A 23553-nucleotide genomic window follows, 5' to 3' on the forward strand; every position below is an offset into this window, starting at 1 on the left:
TCTTCCTAAAATAATCAGCACATTGAAAAAACGTTCCATACACATAACTGACATAATTGTTTGAAGCATTAGTGATGACAACATATCAAAAATCTCACAACAATGAACCGCAAGGGCAATTAAAATTACAAACCCGAATCTCATAACAAGCTAACCTTTACTTACACACAATAATAGTAATGTTTATGTATAAAGTTGAGGAGTAACACAATTGATTTTTAATTAAGCTTAATTAAACATTAATCATGGAAAGTTGACGAGTCATAACTTGACCTCCTCCCTTGCTTGTCTTTGCTGCACACCATTTTCTGAATTTGGTACGAGCAAACCGCAAAAACATCCATACAAAATAAAGTGTAGCCTTCTTGAAAGGAATAAGCAACTTGATAACAAGAAATTTATGGACAAGCAACATAAGCAAAGAGCATAGAACCAAAGTGACTATAGCAATCCATGGCTTATCAGAGAACATTGTTGCAAAAAGACCTGCCATGAATGTAACAATAGTCGCGTAGAATGATGCTAGGAGCAACGTTATACTGAAATCGAGTATCATTACTGAATTATGCTTGTTGTTAGTTGCCATGATCCAAAGCAGGCAAAATAAAACCATCATTGATAAACACATTGCTAACACGTCCGAGATCATAAAAACATGAAATGCTGCTCTTTCTATCAGAACTGGAGTCCCTTCGTCTTGGATTAGTCCACCAGGTACGGTGAATGCTGTTGTGAATGTTATTGTGGTAAGAAGTGTTGCGATTAAAGCGAAAATTAGAACAAACTTATCTGATTCGATGAACTGAACGAAGAACAATTGTTGCGTCGTGGACACCCACTGTCCTAAAAGACGATTCCGCGCTACCTCCCGGTGCAGTAGAACAGAATGCGGTCGCCCTCCAGGATTAGCGCAACTCCGACGTTGTGTGCACTCACAAAGCCGGATGGAGTCAGAACGTATGCCCAAAACCGAGAGCAATTTTGTATGAGAGTAAGAATGTGTTTTCGTATTTTGTGTGTATAATTTTCTGTGTGAAGGGAACTGAAACTCTGATTTAAATAATTAGAAGGAAAGCATTGCAACAGACAAAAACGGCTGAGGGAATGAATGTTGCAACAGCCAAAAACGGTCAGAGACATTGAATGTAGTAACGGACGTAATTAATCCAGTTACCAAAAAGAATAGGGTTGACCCACAAAACCCACCCCACGCCCGCGAACCGCATTCCCAAGTACCAAGTACCAAGTACCAAGTACCAAGTACCAAGGCCCAAGGCCCACGGCCCGCGGCCCGCGGCCCGCGCCCGCGTGTGTGTGATGTGTCCACCCATACCATTCTCACACTTTCTTAAACAAGAGTTACACTCATTCCCCAATTAATAAACAAGAGGAATATGAAGAGTTTTTCCAATGTGGGACTCTTGAATTTTCACTCACCCTTTTTTCCTTTGTGTTTCCCAATGAGAATTTCCAACAAGAAGTACAAGTGATGAACAAACCTCTATGTTAGTGTTTCTTTTAGTAGTATAGGAGACAGACTAAACTCACGGTTTTTCATACTGCAAAGTACAATCAAGACTATTTTTTTGTACTTATTTGTACCTTATGAGAACTTGGAGTCCAGAGCATAAGGACTTCTAAGGACTAAAAGCTCGTGTCATTCAACATCTTCCCTATGTCTTCCTGAGTTCTACTCACTTTCCATTTTGAGATTCTTTTCCCTAAGTTCTACTCATATTTACTTTATTCCATCATCATCATTATCATTACCCCATTGCCTCAAAGAGGCTCCCGCCAGAAGCGGGGTAAAAGGTGTCGGACGTACGCAACCTTACCCCTGTAATTGCAGAGAGGTTGTTTCAAATTGACCCAAAGCAATAACGGGATGACCATCTTCTAATTCATGGAAAAGAAGCGAAGAGGTTTTAAGAGTCATTTTAATTTAGTCCATTACATCGCACAACCAAAAGAACAAATGAACCTTTGGCTCCATTGGAAATGGACATAATTTACTTTATTCCTCCAAAGATCGCCCCATTTTTCTTTTTACAGTCTTCAACACACGACTTAAAATGTAAACATCTCTAATTTTACACGCGGAAAAAGGTTGATATTTCAAAAATATATATTGAAACGAATCTAACACGATACTACATGACTATATTATTATTTACGAGCTAATGGGAATTCGTGATCAAAATTTTACCGAAAACATTGCAATGAAGCCATCTTTTACGGACGAAGGGACTATATGTCAACCTTTTATTCATATTTTATCATCTCTCAACCTCTTTTATGGGACCTAAACAATCTTATTTAATATTTCTCTTACTCTCTCAATCTCTTGGTATTCTCGATTGTGAGTTGTCTTGGATTCTGTTGCTACAGTAATTGAGCTTAAAAACAGAGGAATTAAGAAGTTTAATTGAATTACTCACTTTGGGAGGAAGACTTAATGATTCTGCAATAAAATCGCAAGGGGTTTTACCACTACCAGCTTTGTTTCTTATTTCCAAAAGATCCACAAGCCACCGATGTTTTCCCTTGAATGAGTCACGTTCATGTCCCCAAGTATCCAAGAAAACTTGTACTATGTCAAAACGATTACCTTCAATTGCCAGATGCAACAGTGTGTTACCGTTCTTGTCTGTTAATCCCAACAGTTCTCTTAATGCTTGATTCTGAAGAAGGCGGTAAACATAGTAGTCCGATGGGTTGTTTAACTAGCAAGTGCCAAAATGTCTGACCATTGGCGTCAGAAATTCTTGCTGCTTCAGGGGAAACACTACATAGTATTGTAGCAGTAGACATATTACAAGTCTGAAACGCTCTTAGTAAGGGTGTCAGACCATTCTGGTCTGGCCAAAATGCCGCTTCAAGCATTGATTCTATGTCTTCTCTCTTGAATTGTTCCATGTCTTTGGCTAAACAAACATACAGTACGTTATCAAATCAAACACCAGAATGTAAAATAAGGTATGTACTGATATAGTGATGTGAGATATATTGAAAGACTTACAAACAGGATGTCCACCAATGAGATGAAGAGGTGTTTCCTTAGATTTGTTAACCAAACAAGCTGATCTCTTATCATGTTCTAACAACCTTCTAAGTTCTAACAATAACATTGTTGTTTGCTATGTATAATGGCTTCGTGTAGAGGCGTATTGCCTACTGCATTTTGCACCAACCAAGGTGGGTCGTAACGAGCTCCCTTGAGTGTTGTCTCTGCTTGAATTTTAACGACACACTGATTGCATAACTCTAGTAGTGCTGATAAAAGGCCTGATCTCCCCAACGAAGAGAAAACAGAATCGTCGCCCCAATATTTTGTTGTTGGGTGTTATTTTCTGAAGCAACATAAATTGTGGAATTAGGATTATTTCGAACAAGGACATGAACTGGAGTGTCTCCGTTAAGATCTGTTTCAGAAACAAGTGTAGGAAAGCTTCCGAGAACTTGTTGGATGAAATCTACAAACTCATCTTGAGTTATTTTGTTAAAATAGTTTGTAACATAAATGTTTAACTCAAGTACTCAACCCATTAAAAAAAATTGATTCAAGTGGTGTCAAACCATTTGTATCGGGCCAACACGCGACGCGACTAGCTTTCTCTAATAGACAATTGATCAAACTTGACATATCTTCTCCAGGTATAAATTTGATCACCAAAGCTGCTCCCAACGCGCGGTACGTGCAGGGGCCTGCACGTAGATCTACGTGCACCTGCACCAAAACGCAAAAAATACAAAAATACAAAAAGAACATAAGAAACTAAACAGAAAGAACATAATAGAGTAAACGAAAAGAACATTAACCAAAAGCTGAAAAGAACACTAATGTTAAAAAACTAAAGAAAATGTACAAAATTGAAAATAACATATTCTCTCTTCTGATACACTATAAAAAGAACAATTATTTTACAAAAAGAACATCATGTGAAAAATGCAACAGAAAAAAAAAATATTATCGATAATATTATAAAAAATTAAAAAACAGTAAAAAAAGTTAAAAAGTTAAAAAGAACACAAAATAATTAAAAAAAGAACAACAACTTTTTTAGAAAACACAAAGAACAAAATCAAAAGAAAAATAAAATAACAAAAACTCAAAAAATTTTAAGAAAAAGACAACAAAAAAAGAACAAGAGAACAAAACACATGAAAAAGAACAACATTTTCTTTTTCCTTATCAAACAAAAGAACATAATGAAAGGGACGAAAAGAACAACAAATCTATGTTCTTTTATTAGTTGTATTTGTTCTTTTCAAACCAAACCACTTAGTGTTCTAATTAAAAAGACAAAAACGACGAAATTTTGATGCACTTAAAACGAGATCTATATTTAAATGTATTTTTGTTCTTATCCAACGCATCAGATCTATGTTCTTTTATTAAGTGTTATTTGTTCTATTCAAACGATTTTATGTTCTAATTAAAAAAAGACGAAACGACGATTTTTTGATGCACTTAAAACTAAATCTATATTTAAAAAAAAAGTATTTTTGTTCTTTTACCACGAATCAGACTATGTTCTTTTTTAAGTGTTATGTGTTCTTTTCAAACCATTATATGTTCTTTTTTTAACAATATATGTACGTTGATATAAAAGAACAAACTATTTTGATTTAAAAGAACAAACTATGTTGATGCCACAATAAAAGTAAAGTTGTGAAAAGAAAATTACAATTTGAAAAGAACATTAGAGAAAGAACAAGGAAACGTACCTTAAACACTTGATCAACATTTATCAGGAGCAGCAATATCTTTTAATAAATCTTAAAAAACTGTTCTCAATCCTCGAAAAATATCACGCTCTCCAGATATTCTCTTGCTTTGAAAACTAGCCAAATTGAACTAATGTTTTTCTTAATTCACTCATTTTTCAACAAAGGAGAAACATTCAGAAGGAATTTTAGAGAGAGAATAAGGAGAAAATATATTTTTTACTCTTTCACTCACCATCTCACTCTTTCTCTCTCAAAAAATCTCTCTTATGTTGAGAGAATATAAATCCTCTTCTCCTTCGGTCTCTAAAATGTATTTATAAAATAACTAATGGTTATGATCCATAAGTACAATTATTATATATATAGTTGCTGAAAAATAGAAAATGAAAAAAATAGGAAGTAGAATCAAAGAATAACAGAGAAGGAGAAAGAAAAAATTCTTAAAGAGTGCATAATGAGAACTATGCACGTGTTTTTATTTTGTTCTTTTAACAGAATATTATAAAAAGAACAAATGAAAAGACTAAAAGAACAAATAGAGAGACTAAAAGAACAAGTCAAGTACCTTGTTCAACAATAATATATGATTCGGAATCATCATTTTCATCATTCTATTATGAATTATCAAGCACATTATTCATAATATCTGAAAAAATAATAGGTTAACATGTATTAAACCAAGAAAAAGAACGCAACCAAAAGAACAAAGGATAAATAAAAAGTAAGAAGAAAAATAACACAATAAAATAAAAAGAACAAGTTATGAAACACAAATGAAATTGAAAATAATAAAAAAGAAGAACACAATAGAATGAAAGAACAAATTATGAAACGAAAATGGTCTATTTTTCTACTATAATGAAACTGTTCTTTTAATACGAGCATAAAGAAACTGTTCTTTTAATACAAGCATATGTTCTTTATTACGTAAAACTGTTCTTTTCTGGAAAAAAAATCGTAATTACATAATCCAAATCTTCAAAATCAGCGATTTCAATGAAATCAACGTGTTGTTACATAATTTGATTCATTAAAATCATCAAAACCACCAAAACTCGATTATTACAAAAACAAAATCATCAAAATCATCAAACACACGATTATTACAAAATCAAAATCTTCAAAACCTAGAATTTATTTTTTCAAAATTGAAAAATTACCTCCCAAAATCTGATTATCAGCTGCAGAATTCAGATTTGAAGAAGAAGAATCGATTTAATTGGATGTTGAAGCAGAAAAATCAACGAATTTTTGGGAATTTTCACTACTTTCTCTCTCTAAGAACTATTTTAGAAAACCTAGTTCATACTTTCTCTCTCCTCTTCACAATTTGAGTTCAAAACATAAAATCTAGAAGAATATATATCGCAAGAAGAAAGCAAATCGAATAAAAATCGCGAAAAACAGAGCTGAAAAGAACAGAGCCTTTAATGTTCTTTTGTTCTAGGGTATTGTTCTTTTGTTCAAGGAAAATGTTCTTTTGTTCCCAGGATTTAATGAAACACGCGCGTTTTATGTGTTTTTTATGTCGTTTTGTTTCAGGTGCACCTAGAGCACGGTGCACACGCCTGCACCATCAAATTTGCGAGCTGCTCCTCCTTCGTTGATCGGTTGTTTAATTCTGGTCATTATTGATTCACTCTCGGCTAAGTATCACACAAATACGCAACATAAGTTAGATATGGTTGTTTAATTCCGGTCATTCTTGATTCACAAATCAAAAACATACCTAAGGGTATTTTTATGCCCATTTTTATGCTCATTGATTTGATTGGCTATTCGCATTGGATTGTAGTTGGATGTTTGACTTATAAAGATGTTTGGTAAACTTATTTATTGGCGGTTGGCTGTGAGCCTGTTACTATGTAAAATGACATTTATGGACATTATTATATTTTATTATCCATTTATTATATTCTTAGTAATTAACTTTTGAGTTTACTAATATTTTGAGTTGGGTTGGTTACGGGTTGGACAAGAGTTTAGAATTCCTCGAATCGAACCAAGTAGGTGAAATAGAGGTGTCAAAACGGTTACTCGAGTCGGGTCCGGATCTGGTTATCTCGGGTCTCGGGTCATGATCTGGTCGGGTCATGTCGGGTCATTTTATTGTCAGGTGCAGGTCGGGTTCAGGTCGGGTTCGGTCAGGTTGAAAATTTGTCGGGTCATGTCGGGTTATTTTTCCGTTTCGGTATAGGTCGGGTTCGGTTCGGGTCGGGTCGGGTCTTTTTCTAGTCGGGTACAATTACGGGTCCGGGTCTTGACGAGTCGGATCAAGTTCGGATCGGATAAGTACCGGTCGGTTAAAAGTCAGGTCTGGTTCACTATCGTGCACGGGTTAAGACCGGGTTTGGTAGCTATCAGGTTTAGTCAAGTTTTAACCTTATAATTAACTTTTATAACCTTTTGGTTAAATTTGGTTTAACGCTTTTCACTTGTTCTAGATTACGTAATTATAAAAAATAATATTAACTTGATTTAAGTTATTATTTAGTTAGGTCAATGACAAATCGGGTTGTCAACAGGTCGCGTAAATTCAGGTAACGGGTTGTCACGAATTGAGTCAATAACAGGGTTTCGTCGGCTTATAATCGGTTTCGGGTTGACATCGGGTCGGGTGTTGAATCGGGTTCGGGTCATTATTCGGTCGGGTAAGCTTACTCAGGTTTGTTATCGGATATATTTCGGTCGGGTGTCAGATTCGGGTCCGGGTCATGCGTTAACGGGTCGAAATCGATCATCGGTTTTAACGGGTTGGATACAGTCGGGATACGGGTTTCCTATTTTAACAAAATTTCGGGTCTCGGGTCGGGTCCGGATCTTTAAAAATACAGGTCGGTTCAGGTCGATTTTTCGGATCGGGTCAATTTTTGACATCTCTAGGTGAAACTCGAATATGAATCACTTCACAGGGCGAATCATTTTTGACACCCATATACGACACTGTAGTAAGAAGGATTCAATATCACGTGAAACAAAGGGAGTGGAAAATAAGGATGGTAATTATAAAAAGAAAAATGAAGGAAACGTCTTACTAAGTTACTAAAGAAGAAAAAAAAGAAAGGTATGTACTTGTTAGTTATTAAATTTTCTTATCTGAGGAATATACAATTAAGGTCTAACTTAGATTTTGTTTTGATTTGCTTAACATGAGGTTGATGTTTGGGTGCACGTAACACACCGTTTTATTCTTTTAATATTTTTGCTTAACATGAGATGATTTGATTCGTTCAATTAGTGACACATTTTAATATGAGGACTAATTTTAGGACAATCATCTTTAGTCTTATTGAATGCTCTCCGTCATTCTCATACTATATGTTACAAATTTCAAATAAGGAGTAAAAGGTTCGAAGATCTATTATGTATTCATACACATGTCGTTAATTAGCTAATCTTTCCCGCTAGATCAAAATTTCATTAGTAATATTCTAGTAGTACTACATAATAATCAGGAGGATTCACATCAACCAAACTTGCTTGTGAGTTGTGACAATCAAATTGTAATTAAGAAGGATTAGTCATTAGTCAACACTACAGTAGAAGATAACGTGTTGAGTTAAGATTATTCCTTCACTTTCACATTTTATAGATAAAAACATTTTTAAAAGACAAGTAAACATCGTTACACTAAAGTCAAATTACGTGCGTATTATATATTTATATGATGTGTCTTCGAGAACGTATCACATGCCGTTGCATAATTACGGCTGCGCATTAGAGCTGTTAAAAATTAACCCGACTTGAGAAATCGACCTGTATTTTTAAAGATCCGGACTCGACTCGAGACCCAGAATTTTGTTAAAATAAGAACCCATAACCCGACCGTATCAAACCCGTTAAATTCGACGACCGATTTCGACCCGTTAATGCATGACCAGGACCCGAACCTGACACCCGATCGAAATATAACCGATAACAAAACTGAGTCAGCTTACCCGACCGAAAAATGACCCGAACCCGATTCAACCCCCGACCCGATGTCAACCCGAAACCGATTATAACCCGATGAAACTTGTTATTGACTCAATTCGTGACAACCCATTACCTGAATTTACGCGACCTGTTGACAACCCGATTTGTCATTGACCTAACTAAATAATAACTTAAATCAAGTTAATATTATTTTTTAGAATTACCTAATCTAGAACAAGTGAAAAGCGTTAAACCAAATTTAACCAAATTTATAAAAGTTAAACTTGACTAGACCTGATAGCTATCGTACCCGGTCTTAACCCGTGTACGATGGTGAACCCGACCTGAATTTTAACCGACCTGATAATTATCCGATCCGAACTTGACCCGACTTGTTAAGACCGGAACCCGTAATTGTACCCGACTAGAAAAAGACCCGACCCGAACCCGAACCGAACCCGACCTATACCGAAATGGAAAAATAACCCGACGTGACCCGACAAATTTTCAACCTGACCGAACTCGACCTACACCCGGTGATAAAATGACCCATGACCCGAGATGACCAGACTCGGACCCGACTCAAGTAACCGTTTTGACAGCTCCACTGTGCATCGGTAAAAAAGCAGACCGGCCAGATGACAACTTGGATGGAAACCGGGATCGCATGTTTATTTCGGCGGACTGAACTTTTCACGTCTAATATCGTTTGGCCCATTCCGCAAATTATAATGCCAAATTGCTAATACACAAGTCAATGTTCAAATAAAACATATCCATTTAACTAAAAAAGATATACTACGTAAATAGATACACAACCTTTTAACATTGTTTAAAATTAGCGGTTAGCGGATAGCCGTTAATTGATTTGAATAACAGTTATTACGTAAGTATTTTGTAGTTGTATAGTTTGTTTTGGTGCCAATGAGTTACAACGGCGGGGATGAGAATCGATCCCACGATCATCTGGAACTGGGCTGGAATCTCTAACCAACTGAGTTATCCATCCCTCTCTTTGTAGTTGTATTGTAGTTGTTTGTATTAGTTGGTTAAATTAGCTTAGTTGTTTGTGTAAATTAATTATTTGTTAAATTAGTTATTTAACGTTTAAAATGAGCATTAAGAACAACGAAAAATGTAGGTTGAAATGTTGTAATTTTAGACAATATTATGACAAAGTTGTCATCTTACACCAACTATTTCGAACCTCTAATGTAAAACTTTCTTATATTAAGCTTTTTCAAAATCAATTTCTTTATCTGAAACCTCTACTGACCAAAAACTCTCGTTAAGTTCTTAAAATGATCAAACCTCTACTTCATCCTAAAAAGCTTTCTTTCCCGATATTTTGGTTGGATTGTGTACACGTATCCCTAGACACAACAACGACACTACACATCAAAAAAGTTTTACCAAACTAAAATGGAGATGCATGCATGATACGATTACGGAGTAACATATAAGAAGAAGAAGAAGAAACTTACAATAATTAAAATGATGTTTGATAGCAAGATGAAGTGGTGCTTCCTTTAAGTTGTTAACAATACGAGCCAAGTAAGGATCTTTCTCCAACAAAAACCTTGCAATTTTCACATTATCATGAATTATTGCAACATGAACCGGAGTATTACCCTTCGAGTTTTGCACCCTCCATAGATATGGCATCGGAGTCTGATCACCGTCACCGTCACCGTCACCGCCTTTTATCCAATCCACTGAACAAAGTAGGCTCATAATGGCTAAGTTTCCCACCTCAGCTGCAACATGAAATGACGTGTTGCCTTTGGAATTTTGAATCAATTCGTTAGTATTGGAAAATTTCCTTAGACATGCTTCTATAAACTCATGTTGCTAAGGATGACATAAGTTGAAGAGAACATACCTGAGCTACTACTTGATATAATGTAACTAAGGATGACTTACATTGGGAGGAAGACTGGGTGATTCTCTTATTAGATCAGCAGGGGTTTTACCAGCTTTGTTTTGTATTTGTAGAAGATTAACTAGCCATTGATCTTTACCCTTTGGTAACAACTCACGTTCTCGCTCCCAAATGTCAAGGAAATCTTTAACAAGATCATAACGGTTACCTTCAATTGCAAGATGCAATGGTGTGTTTCCCTTTTTGTCCTTCAATTTCAATAGATCTCTTAAAACCTCATTCTGTAGAAGACGGAATACAAAGTATCCTGATGGATGATGTACTAGCAGGTGCCAAAATGTTTGCCCGTTAGCATCACAGGTTCCTGCTGCTTCAGAGGAAATGGTGCACAGTTCTGTAGCTGTTGATAGGTTACCAGTTTGAAAGGCTCTGAATAAGGGGGTGAGACCATCCTTGTCAAGCCAATGACTCGCTTCATCTTTTGCCTTTACCATTGACTCTATGTCTTCTTTCTTGAATGTCTCTTCGGTGTCTTAGGCAAGAGAAACATATATTGGAGATGTTATAACGAAAGCAAGATAGATTATAAATAACGTAAATAAAGAACACATAGATTTAACGTGTTTCACTAACAATGTGTTACCTACGTTCACAAGAGAGGAAAGTGTTATTAATCTCGAGAAACACAGATTACAGAATACAACTAGGTATTATATATATAATATTTACACAGATACTAGAAAACCTAAAAATAGGTTCAAAACAGATAACCCTAGTATATAATAACATATACCGTAAAGTTCGGGGGCAACCCTTAACCCCTAAACCTGAGACCCCCGTGATGTGGTGTTGCAGTAAGTGATTTGACCGATTTAAGGCATATTCAAACAGGAAAAGAAACGGATGAATGAAAGTTAAAAAAAACATGAATGTGTTGGAGTTGAAGAACTAGGGATGTCAATGGGGCGGGTTTCGCGGGAGACCCGCCCCGCATCCGCCCCAAATAGGCGGGGATGGAGGTAGGTTTGGCGGGTGATGGGGCGGGGATGGGTATAAAATTCGTACCCGCCATGGGTGATGGGGCGGGTGTGGATTTTGTGTTGAACCCGCCCCATCCCCGCCCGCCCCGCCCCATCCCCACTCGCCCCGCCCCATCTCCACTCGCCCCGCTTTATACCCGCCATGGGTGATGGGGTGAGTTTGGATTTATTTGCATATTTAGGTGATAATATAAATTTATGTGAGATTTTATGTTTTTTGTTTGGATTTTTTTGTTATGACGAGTATTTTGTTTGATTATATAGGTTACTTTAGTCATAAGGTATTTTTTTTCTATAGTTAACTTTTATTACTCCGTATATATGGCAAATGTTTGCTAAATAATAAAAATTAGGCGGGTATTAGCACGGGTATGAAGCGGGGATAAGACGGGGATGGATACCCAGTTGGGTGGCGGGGCGGGGATGGATTTTAGCTTACACCCGTTGGGGCGGGGATGGGGATGAATTTTGTACCCGCCATGGGTGATGGGGCGGGGATGGGGATGAAAATTTTAGGTGGGGATGGGGATGGAGGGACCTACATCCGCATCCGCCCCGCCCCATTAACATCCCTATGAAGAACTTACTCATGGGACATCCAGCAAGAAGATGAAGAGGTGCTTCTTTACATTTGTTGACTAAACCAGCCGATCTTGGATCGTGAGATAACAATGTCCTCACCAATTTTATGTTATTTGCTAGGAGAGCTTCGTGCAGAGGTGTATTACCTTCTGTATTCTGCACCAACCATGGCGATGGTGTATCTTCTTGAATTTTAAGGATACACTGATTGCATAGCTCTAGTAGTAATGACAAAAGTCCTGATTGCAACAATGATAAGATATCATAAGTGTATGTCATCTCAGAGTTATTTCGATTTCCTGAAGCAACTTGAATCGTAGTGATAGTTCAGTAGGAACACTTGACAAGAGGGGGGGTGAATTGTTTCTTGGGAACTTGAGTAAGTTTCTTGCGGAATTTAAACAATAAAGAGACTGAGAACAATGAGCGAAGAAAGATATAAAACGGAGGAACCTTCTTGACCCTAATCAAGAAGAACCTCACTACTCTTTTGTATTAATGCAATAACTCTATTACAAATACACTCTTTAACTCGAGTTCCTCTCGAACACGAGTTCCCCACAGCAATCCCCTTCGATTACTGTGCTACTCTTTCTCTCTCTGACTTAACTCTAAGTCGCTCCTTTTCTCTTTGACTTAACTCTAAGTCGCTGTTTCTCTCTTTGACTAAACTCTTAGTCGCTCTTTCTCTCTTTGACTTAACTCTAAGTCACTCAAGGATCACTCAATCCTTAAACCCAAAATACAATATGATAGATAGATTCTAGTACGTAATAAAGCTTATAATAATAAGGAACTCAAGGAACACTCTATTTTGCCAACTGATTCTTTTAAAACGTTTAAGCTCTTTAAGATAGATTTTGTAGAAATCGGTTGTGTTTTGAAAAGCCAAAACTCTTCTCCTTTTATAGGAGAGTTTTACTTAGGGTTGGGTACCCATGTTCTCCTCAACTACCCACTAACAGTTACTGCTCAGTAACATGGGCATAGTTGGAGAGAAACAAGGGATACCAAATCAAAACACTAAATGTACGTTAAACAGAAATACGTGGGGAGAGTTTCAAGGAACATGGAAAATCTTTTACTTGAGAAACAAGGATAATAAACCAGAATCCTATGTTTCATTTATTAATTAAATTCATTTTATTTATTAAAAAGATTTTCCAAGTTAAAACTCTTTTATAATTACAGTTAACATATTTCATTTAAAACGTACCAAAATACTTAGGTTCCTTTCGTTCCAAATTACGTATAAACAATATTAAATACTTACATAAATCCTAAACATAAACTCATATGTTGTAGTCTTCATGTTGCACCTTTAGAAGCTTCACTCGAAAACTTCCCAATTTGTTCCTTCTCTGGAACATCGAGGATCCACATAATATATGAGGATCTCGCCTTAGGAACTCGCCTAAGGATCTCGCCTTGCTTAATGATTATTTCTTCAATGTAGTGTCTGACATGGGTCAATTACTTGCTTATATTCCACGTTGCTTAGTTTATCCAACTCAGGATCTCCTTAACTTAGCATTATCCCTCTAAGGATCTCGGAACCTATTATGCAACATAACTTAACCAATTGTCAGGAGTTTGCTTTGTCATCATCAAAACTTTAGGGTCAACAATATTCCCCCTTTTTGGTGATGACAACATAAGCAAACTTTCACTAAATGCAATAATAATCAATTAGCATAAATATAAAGCAATAAATTAAATAAAGTATTTTTATAAAAATTAATCTAAATTTCCTAAATGAAATTAAGGAAAATTGAAATTAATTTTAATAAACGAAAATAAAATTAAGAACGAGAAATAAAATTTTATAAACTTACATCGAGAAGAGAGTAGTGAGACGGACTCAAGTGATCAATTTAAGTTAAGTTTGCATTCATTTCCCCCTGTTGGCATTAACAAAAAGTAGAAATACACAATACTAATATATACCGATTATAGCGCCCTCCGATCAACAGTTGGCAAACTAAGTTAGCCTCAAAGTTAAGTTCCAACGTACTAAATTCGAATATAAAACATAATAATTAACAAGCCAAGTTTTTAGAGATACGATCTTTTAGGAGTTCCACAGAAATAAAGGAAGAGAAATTGTATGTTTCCCAACAGATGGTTACATACAAAAAAAATAAAAAAAAATAAAATAAAAAGTTCCAAAAAAAATCAAAAGCGTAATGTAACACAAATGGATAGGATCAGGAAAGATGGCTTGGGTATGTAGCAAGTTTAGGTTGTTCCTTTTTCAACTGCATATAGATCCATATCCTTTCTCAATTGCGTCTTTTCATTCTTCCACTTTCTCATCATCATTCTCATTATCATAATATATATCAACAAACAACAGAGAATATTTCACCTTGGAACCACTTTGTGAACCCTGTCATACTCTTTTTTGTTTTTTTTGTTTTGTTTTTTTTTTTTTTTTTTTTTAATTTTTTTTTTAATTTTTTTTTTTTTTTTTTTTTGGTATAACAACGTCCCCTTAGTATATACATCATAACCCATTCTTGTTCCCCCTGAGAACGTGCTGCCTTTTTTTTTCTTTCATTCGGGTTTTTAAAAGCACCCCCACCACCCGACCTCCGCTGTAATTCGCGGGTCGGTGAAGCTCCCTCTTTTTTCGGGTGGTTCGAACTAGACAGAGAGGCAGGGGGAGTTTCGGGTCTGGGTGGGTTCGGATCTGGGTGGGTTCTGTGGGGGTTGGCGTTAGCGACCGGGTCAGGGCGAGTAGGGAGGGTCGCGAACTGGGTGGGGGGAGTTCGTTCGCGAGCGGTTGCTTGTGGAGGGACGTCGCGAGCGGGTTTGGGTTTGTGGGTTTCGGTGAGGACGGTGGCCATGGAGTCGGACGGCTGGGAGGTGGAGCCGCCGTCGTTGGTTGTTGTGGAGGGTTGGAGGGTTGGAGAAGCTCGGTTGCTGTGGTATCAGTGGTCGGTCGGTCGGCCGGGTTGGGTCCGGTCGCCGAGCCACTGCCGCCGGCGGTTGCTTGAGGCTGGCCGCCGCTCATGGTGGCTAGGGTTTCAGATTGGGGATTTTTAATTTCTAGGGTTTTGTGGTGTTTGAATTTGGGGATTTTTATTTTTGGGTTCCTTGTGTTTGAATTGGTGAGATGTGAATTTGTGGTGGTTTTGGGTATGAGATCCATAGGGGCGATCCATTAGCTTTTAATTTTGGAAAAATAAAATTTAATGGAATAAGAAAAATTATGGATATATAGAAGGAAATAAAAGATAAAAATAATTTGTGGAAAAATAAAAGATATGAAAAAAAATTGTAACAAACAAAATATATCCATGATCCTTTTATTTTAGCGGAACTTTTGATTTACGTATCTCATATTACTGACTAATTAAATACACATTTTAATTCTAAATTTTTGGTTGTTCCTTAACGATGGTAAACTTCAGTTATGCTTTACGCACATGTATTTATAATGGTATACAGTAGTTCTGCATAAATCTATAAAAGTCATACCTTGTGAGGAACTGTCCTGCTTACTTTTCTTATCTTGATCATCCCGATATCGAATCTCATTTTCCCGTGCTTCTCTCTGCTTGTTTACTTTGCAAGATTCTTGCAAAAACTTTCATTAGTTGTACGAAACAGTAAATTATCAAAGTAAATTTGTACAACTAGTGAGTCAGATCCTTTTGATTTTAAAAATAGAATTTTATCAATTCTTCCTCGTTTAAAATCATTTTGTAAAAGAAACTTGCATAATCTCTCGTACCACGATATAGGAGCCTGCATTAACCCATATAGAGCTTTGTCAGGCTTGTAGATGTGATTCGGAAATTCGTGATTCTCGAAACCTGGGGGTTGTTCCACATAGACGTCTTCTTCAAGAAAATCATTTAAGAAAGCACATTTGACGTCCATCTGATACAACTTAAATCCCATAAAGGCTTCCTGTTGATTGTAGCCTTCGACTACTAACCTTGCCTTGTTCCTGACGATCGTTGTATGTTCATCGAGCTTGTTCCTGAACACCCACATCGATCCTATGACCTTTTGATTCTTTGGTTTGGATTCCAGATGCCATACCTTGTTCCTTTGGAACTCGTTTAACTCATTTTGCTTGGCAGTGATCCAATCAGTATCTTTCAAAGATTCAGTGTGGTTCCTTGGCTCGATTATGGAGAGGAACGCATGAAAAGTACAAAAGTTCCTTAGTTGAGACCTTGTTTGAGTTCCTTTCCTAATATCACTGATAATCAGATCCATTGGGTGAGAACTTTGATGTTTCCAGGGCTTAGGTTGAAATTGTGCCACTGGAACATCTAAGGTCTCCTCAGTTCCTTCTGTTTCCTGAGATCCTTGTTCCTCTGCATCAGAGGTTTCTTGATCTTCTTCCGGTTCCTCAGAATCAGCATTTTCTAGTTCCTCAGGATCAGGGGCTCTTGGATTTCTTTGTACAGGAACTTTTTGGTTAGAAGCAGTTTCTTGTGTTTGTGGATCTGCTATTCCATTTTGATGTCTTCCAGGAGAGATTTCCTCATCATTATCTGTAAAACGAATTAAACCAATTTCGAAATCTTCTTGTTCCTGAATTTCATCAACATTGTTAGCTTCATCAAGCATAATATATACATTTTTAACTCTTTTAAAAGAGTCTTTAAGAGAGGTGTTCCTGTCAGGCAACTGAAAGAACCTACCATGTACATCAGATTTAACATTATCGAGGTAGGTTGTGTGTTCTTTGCTAAGTTCCACTGCCTTGTCACTTTGAGCCTTTATTACGATAAGCTTTTTAAAATTGTCTAGAGTTTCTATCAATAATTCCACTAATTTAATTTTAGACAGAGATAGAAGAGTTGAGGACATTACTTCACTTGATGGATCTTGGGTTGATTCATCGATCTTTGCCATAAGACAAAGGTTTGCTGTTTCTTCTGGTTGATCCTCATCTTCTTCCGAGTCAGTGGCTTCTTCCCAAGCTTCGATCATTGCCTTCTTGAAGTTGGGCTTGGCAAATGTGGATTTGTTGAATCTTTCCTTATATTGATCCTCTCCCTTGCCTTTCCCTTTTTCATTTTCCCACTGAGGGCAGTCTTTGATTTGATGGTCAGAATCACCGCACTTGAAACATCCTTGGTCAGACTTGGAACCGCTTAGTTTTCTCATTGAGTTCCTTCCTCTTAGATTTCCAGGTTTAGAGTTCCTGTAAAATCTTTTCATTCTTCTGACCAACGTAGCAACCTCATCTTCATCAGGTTCTGAGTCCTCCTGTTCCTCAGCCTTGAGAGCAAGGCCTCGGTTCTCAGGAACAACTGCTCCTAGATGTAATTCGTGAGTCATCAAGGATCCCGCCAATTGTTCAATGTTGAATTTGGTGAAATCCTTTGTTTCGAACAATGCTGTGACCTTGGTTCTCCATCTATCATCCTGTGGCATGCTCCTTAGGATCTTCCTAACCTGTTCATCAGAGGGAATATTTCTTCCAAGAGAAACTAGTTCATTAGTAATATTAGTGAAACGAGTAAACATTTCCTGTATTGTTTCTCTTGGTTGCATTTCAAAACGTTCATACTTAGACATTAATAAATCAATTTTTGAACGTTTGACCTCATTAGTTCCTTCATGAGTTATTTGAAGGAGATCCCAGATTTGCTTTGCGCTCTTGCACCCCATAACTCTGTTATGTTCATGAGGTCCAAGGCCGCAATGCAAGATTTTCACAGCCATTGCATTGATTTCAAATTTCTCAAAATCTTCCTTAGTAAATTCAGACATGGGTTTAGGAACTACCTCATTTTGAGCATTTGTCATTGTTACCTCGAAATCACCGACTTCTATGACTCGCCAGACTTGATAGTTCTCTGCCTTGATATAGATCTCCATCCTGTTCTTCCAGTAGGTGTAGAACTTCCCATTGAACATTGGAGGTCTTTGAGTGGAATAACCTTCCTCGAGTTTCTCGTAAGCGTTCATACTTTCCAGGAACTTTTTCTCAACAGGGTTTCCTGTATTTTTGTGAGATCCTGCTCTGATACCAACTGATAGTTCAGTAGGAACACTTGACAAGAGGGGGGGTGAATTGTTTCTTGGGAACTTGAGTAAGTTTCTTGCGGAATTTAAACAATAAAGAGACTGAGAACAATGAGCGAAGAAAGATATAAAACGGAGGAACCTTCTTGACCCTAATCAAGAAGAACCTCACTACTCTTTTGTATTAATGCAATAACTCTATTACAAATACACTCTTTAACTCGAGTTCCTCTCGAACACGAGTTCCCCACAGCAATCCCCTTCGATTACTGTGCTACTCTTTCTCTCTCTGACTTAACTCTAAGTCGCTCCTTTTCTCTTTGACTTAACTCTAAGTCGCTGTTTCTCTCTTTGACTAAACTCTTAGTCGCTCTTTCTCTCTTTGACTTAACTCTAAGTCACTCAAGGATCACTCAATCCTTAAACCCAAAATACAATATGATAGATAGATTCTAGTACGTAATAAAGCTTATAATAATAAGGAACTCAAGGAACACTCTATTTTGCCAACTGATTCTTTTAAAACGTTTAAGCTCTTTAAGATAGATTTTGTAGAAATCGGTTGTGTTTTGAAAAGCCAAAACTCTTCTCCTTTTATAGGAGAGTTTTACTTAGGGTTGGGTACCCATGTTCTCCTCAACTACCCACTAACAGTTACTGCTCAGTAACATGGGCATAGTTGGAGAGAAACAAGGGAGACCAAATCAAAACACTAAATGTACGTTAAACAGAAATACGTGGGGAGAGTTTCAAGGAACATGGAAAATCTTTTACTTGAGAAACAAGGATAATAAACCAGAATCCTATGTTTCATTTATTAATTAAATTCATTTTATTTATTAAAAAGATTTTCCAAGTTAAAACTCTTTTATAATTACAGTTAACATATTTCATTTAAAACGTACCAAAATACTTAGGTTCCTTTCGTTCCAAATTACGTATAAACAATATTAAATACTTACATAAATCCTAAACATAAACTCATATGTTGTAGTCTTCATGTTGCACCTTTAGAAGCTTCACTCGAAAACTTCCCAATTTGTTCCTTCTCTGGAACATCGAGGATCCACATAATATATGAGGATCTCGCCTTAGGAACTCGCCTAAGGATCTCGCCTTGCTTAATGATTATTTCTTCAATGTAGTGTCTGACATGGGTCAATTACTTGCTTATATTCCACGTTGCTTAGTTTATCCAACTCAGGATCTCCTTAACTTAGCATTATCCCTCTAAGGATCTCGGAACCTATTATGCAACATAACTTAACCAATTGTCAGGAGTTTGCTTTGTCATCATCAAAACTTTAGGGTCAACACGTAGTATCAGGATGATTCCGCACTAGGACATGAATAGGAGTGTCCCCCTTAAGGTCTGTTTGACAGATCAGAGAAGGAAAGTTTCCAAGAACTTGTTGGATGAAATCTACAAAGTCATCATGCAGTATACGACTTCCATTCTTAATCTGCATTAATATATGAAAGACATTCCTTCCCTTTGAATCCTGTGAGAGTAAGAAATCCATTCCTGATTTACTCATCCTTTCCCTTAGAAAGGTTATGTCTGCTCTGTCCACTGCTTCAGATTCCTCACATGTCATGTTTCGTTTCCTTAGCATCTGAAACACAAAAGTCGCGTATATATGAAACTAAAAACAGCTTTTAATTGCATTAATTGTAATTAAAAAGATAGCATTAATATATAAGCATATATACCTGAAGCAGATTATGTTGCTGAATCAAAGATGCTGCAGAGTTACCTTCCATGTTTTTAATACTGAGTTTTGTGGAGGATTCCAACAGAACTCGAACCATGTTAATGTCCAAATTAATAGCAGCAATATGTAATGGTGTATTTCCTTGTTGATCCTGATAATTTCTCAACGCGTATATCTCTTTAAATTTAAGCAAGTTTGTAGCTTCTTGGTAGCTAGGCATTCTATTAATCATAAGGTGTAAGATGGTCTTGCCAGAAGCATCACACACCTCTGCAGACTGTGGCCAATGGTAAAGAATAGTTCTTATGACCTGAAGATTGTAAGGAGTGTTTAGTGATGCTGCTTGATGAAGAGGAGTTGAACCATTTGCATCAGGCCAACATGTGACATGACTCCATTTCTCTACCAGAAAAGTTATCACAGTTGACATGTCCTCTCCTGGTACAAATTTAATCCACAAGGCGGCTCCTCCTTCGTTGATCGGTTGTTTTATTCTGGCCATTATTGATTCACTCTCCGCTAGTTTATAAAAGAACACACACAACTACACAAGTTAGAAATTCCTTCATAGTTCATACTACATATGTTATTTCATAGTACTATGTTGCGGATGGTAATGTAACCAACTCTAGTCCTACGTACGGCACAACACTCAGTAGACTAGCTGTTTAAGGTTGGAACTCTAAGCTCTTCTAAGGTCAGAAAACTACTCGTTCAATTCGTGTACAAAGTTAGGCTTGAATGTCACTTAATTAAACAGAAAGAAAAAGCAAGTGAGCTTGTATTATTAAGCTAATTATTTTTTTTTGTAAGGAGAATTCATTCATTAATAAAGAGTCATACAACATCTATATGAAAAAATATAAATCTAACAAATACATGACAAATTGAATTAAATAAAGGTTTCCTTCATCAAAACTACATTCGTTGAATGAATCCATGCAGCGTTTTCAGAGATAGGATCTAACGATTTATTGTAGCCGCGAGAATGGACGAACTCAGCCCCTATGGTGAAAATTTATTGAATTTAGGAAACAATAACTAAATTAAATGAAGGGAAAGGGTCGAAAATATCTAATTTCCGAACAAATTAGACTATTTTCGGCATACGACGGCCAAGAAAATAAACCTTAGAAAATGAGGGAGGGAGAGAATAAGTGAATTAATTAGCTTAACAAAAAAAAAAAGCTAATTAATTCACTTAGATTATCAACGTTTCCCTAAAAAAAAATCAGATTATTGACGTAAAAAATATTTAAATTACTAAAGTCTAATTCATTTTCCGTTCATCTACTTTCCACTTATTTAAAAAAAAAAAATACAAGTAGAAATGTAAAACATCTTCCAACTTAAGGTGGGGAGTCCCTCGTTATATATCATTCCTTAACTTTAAACGATCTAGTCTGCTAATTGAACCGGGATATTCAAAATGGATTCCGACCCCAATAAGAGCATATTGATCATTTATTTTCAGTTATCCTCTCAGCAACGTAACTGGCATTTAATTTGTTGGTCAGTTGGTCACACTTATTATTACGTTATCAATGTGGAAATTGGTTGCATGCATGATGCATGAAGTCAAATGCTGAAAGATTTTTATGTAACATGTGGTCAAAATTTATGAAGCGAAAATATCATTTTCAATGTCGGTGGAGAAAATTAGAGAGGTCAAAAATAGCGCATATGTATGAATTATATGGAAACTCGATGTTATGTATTGGGCGTCTATGTACGGTGTACCAATGTTTTAATCATTTAACGTTGTTTAAAAATATAATTTTGTTGTACTCCGTATATATTTTCTTCATTTATAAATTTTATAACTACTCTTTATTTATGTTAGTTTCTATTTACATTGTGCGGGAATAATTATTTTTAAAAATAATAAAATACACTTTATCATTATTAGCTTTCTAATTTAATAAAAATTATACAGAGTATGTATTCGTACGAGCACAAATTAGTTATAAATAAATTAATAAACAAACAAAGATGTTGAAAAATGGAAGTGTGTGTTGGTTAGAATTGTTGTACGAATGAATATGAAATATGGTGATTGGTGAAGTGTTATTGTGTATTTGTGTATACACCAAAAAAAAAGTTGTGTATTTGCGTTGGTGAGGTTTAGTGGTTGAAATAAATGCTCTAATAGTCTCACCAAGCTTAGTTACCCCCACAGGGCACAGGCCCATACCAACAAGTCAACAACCACCACCATGAAAAAAGAAAAAAAAAACACGCTTGCGCGTGTATAAGTGTACACAACACATAAGGATATGTTTGGTTCACCTTAAAATAAAATAGTACAATATATTTAAATCCGTATAAACCGAGCTCTAAAATAATAAAGTAGAAACCATTTTAATTCAGATAAATTAATTTAAGTCAAATTTAGTTGAATCAAACACAACCTAAATACATGTACGATGCGAGATGAGAAGAAATTGAGAAAGAAGAAACTTACAATAATTAACATGGTGTTTGATCGATAGCAAGATGAAGTGGTGCTTCCTTAAATTGATTAACAACACAAGCCAAAGAAGGATCTTTTTCCAATAAAAACCTTGCAACCTTAACATTATCATGAACGAGTGCAACATGAAGAGGAGTGTTACCCTTTGAATTCTTCACCCTCCATATTATCATCTTCTCATCACTTAATAATAATAATAATAAGTAATCATGGAGTAACTTCACTATACTTAAATTTCCGACCTCGGCCGCGATATGAAGAGGGGTGTTTCCTTTGGTATTCTTCTCACTAATTAACAACTCAAACTTATTTTTGGGTAATCTATTCATAGATGCTAATATAAATTCATGTTGCTCGTGTCGAATCGCAATGTGGGTGATAGATATTGTTGTTTTCATAGGTTTTTCTAAGTAAATACTCGTCGTTTTCAACTTCTTGGAGGAACTCTTTGTTGCCTTTGACGGATGCAACGTAGAGGTTCTTATCCATTTCTACTACCTTTGCATTTTCCATGGCTTCTAATTATTTCTCAAGACATTGATTTTTTTTTTTTGTGTTTTTGGGGAGGGTGAGACTCGAGAGTCGAGACTGAGTTTATGACCATTTATAGAATTCAACTAATTTTGTTGACTTTCTACAATTCATTTATCACAAATTCTTATTTACAATGGGTGTACAATAAATATTGTACACCGAAGTAAAAGTTGATTTAAAATGCTTTAAAGTTACATTTATATATGTAAAAGTTATCTATTTTTTAATGATAAATTTTTTCATTTGAATAAAAAATTATTTCTTCAAAATCACTAATAATGTATAAATTAATCATTTAACCCTTTAAAATGTTTATCTATCAACTTTTTAATTTTATAATATAAAAGTTACATAAAAATAGGTTAAAGTTACGAAAAACTGCATAAAAGTTATCTTGGTGTACAATAAATTTATTGTACACCTTGTGCGCGCAAGACCTTTTGTTCATTTATTTTATGTCATTTTAGAAATCAAATCAGTAACTAGAGAGAGAAAAGGAGATAAGATTATTTATGTTTCTTTTGGGATGATATGTTAGATTGTGTAGGCCCAATTGTTGGGTTATTGGGCCTTGTTCAAGATAAAGTCTTGTCATGTCGGGTTACATTGATTTCTATTAAAGAGGTTCATACATAGTCGATTCTTCACCCTCTAAGGAAATTTTTACTTCGTTCAAGAAAATCC

General features: G+C 36.0%; 1 pseudogene; it reads right to left on the reverse strand.

The window, feature by feature from the left end:
- Nucleotides 1–38: 38 nt before the first annotated feature.
- On the reverse strand, nt 39–22980 carry LOC110794514 (ankyrin repeat-containing protein At5g02620-like; annotated as a pseudogene).
- Nucleotides 22981–23553: the final 573 nt, after the last annotated feature.

Source organism: Spinacia oleracea, chromosome 1, assembly GCF_020520425.1.
Source record: "Spinacia oleracea cultivar Varoflay chromosome 1, BTI_SOV_V1, whole genome shotgun sequence".
Classification (NCBI taxonomy): domain Eukaryota; kingdom Viridiplantae; phylum Streptophyta; class Magnoliopsida; order Caryophyllales; family Amaranthaceae; genus Spinacia; species Spinacia oleracea.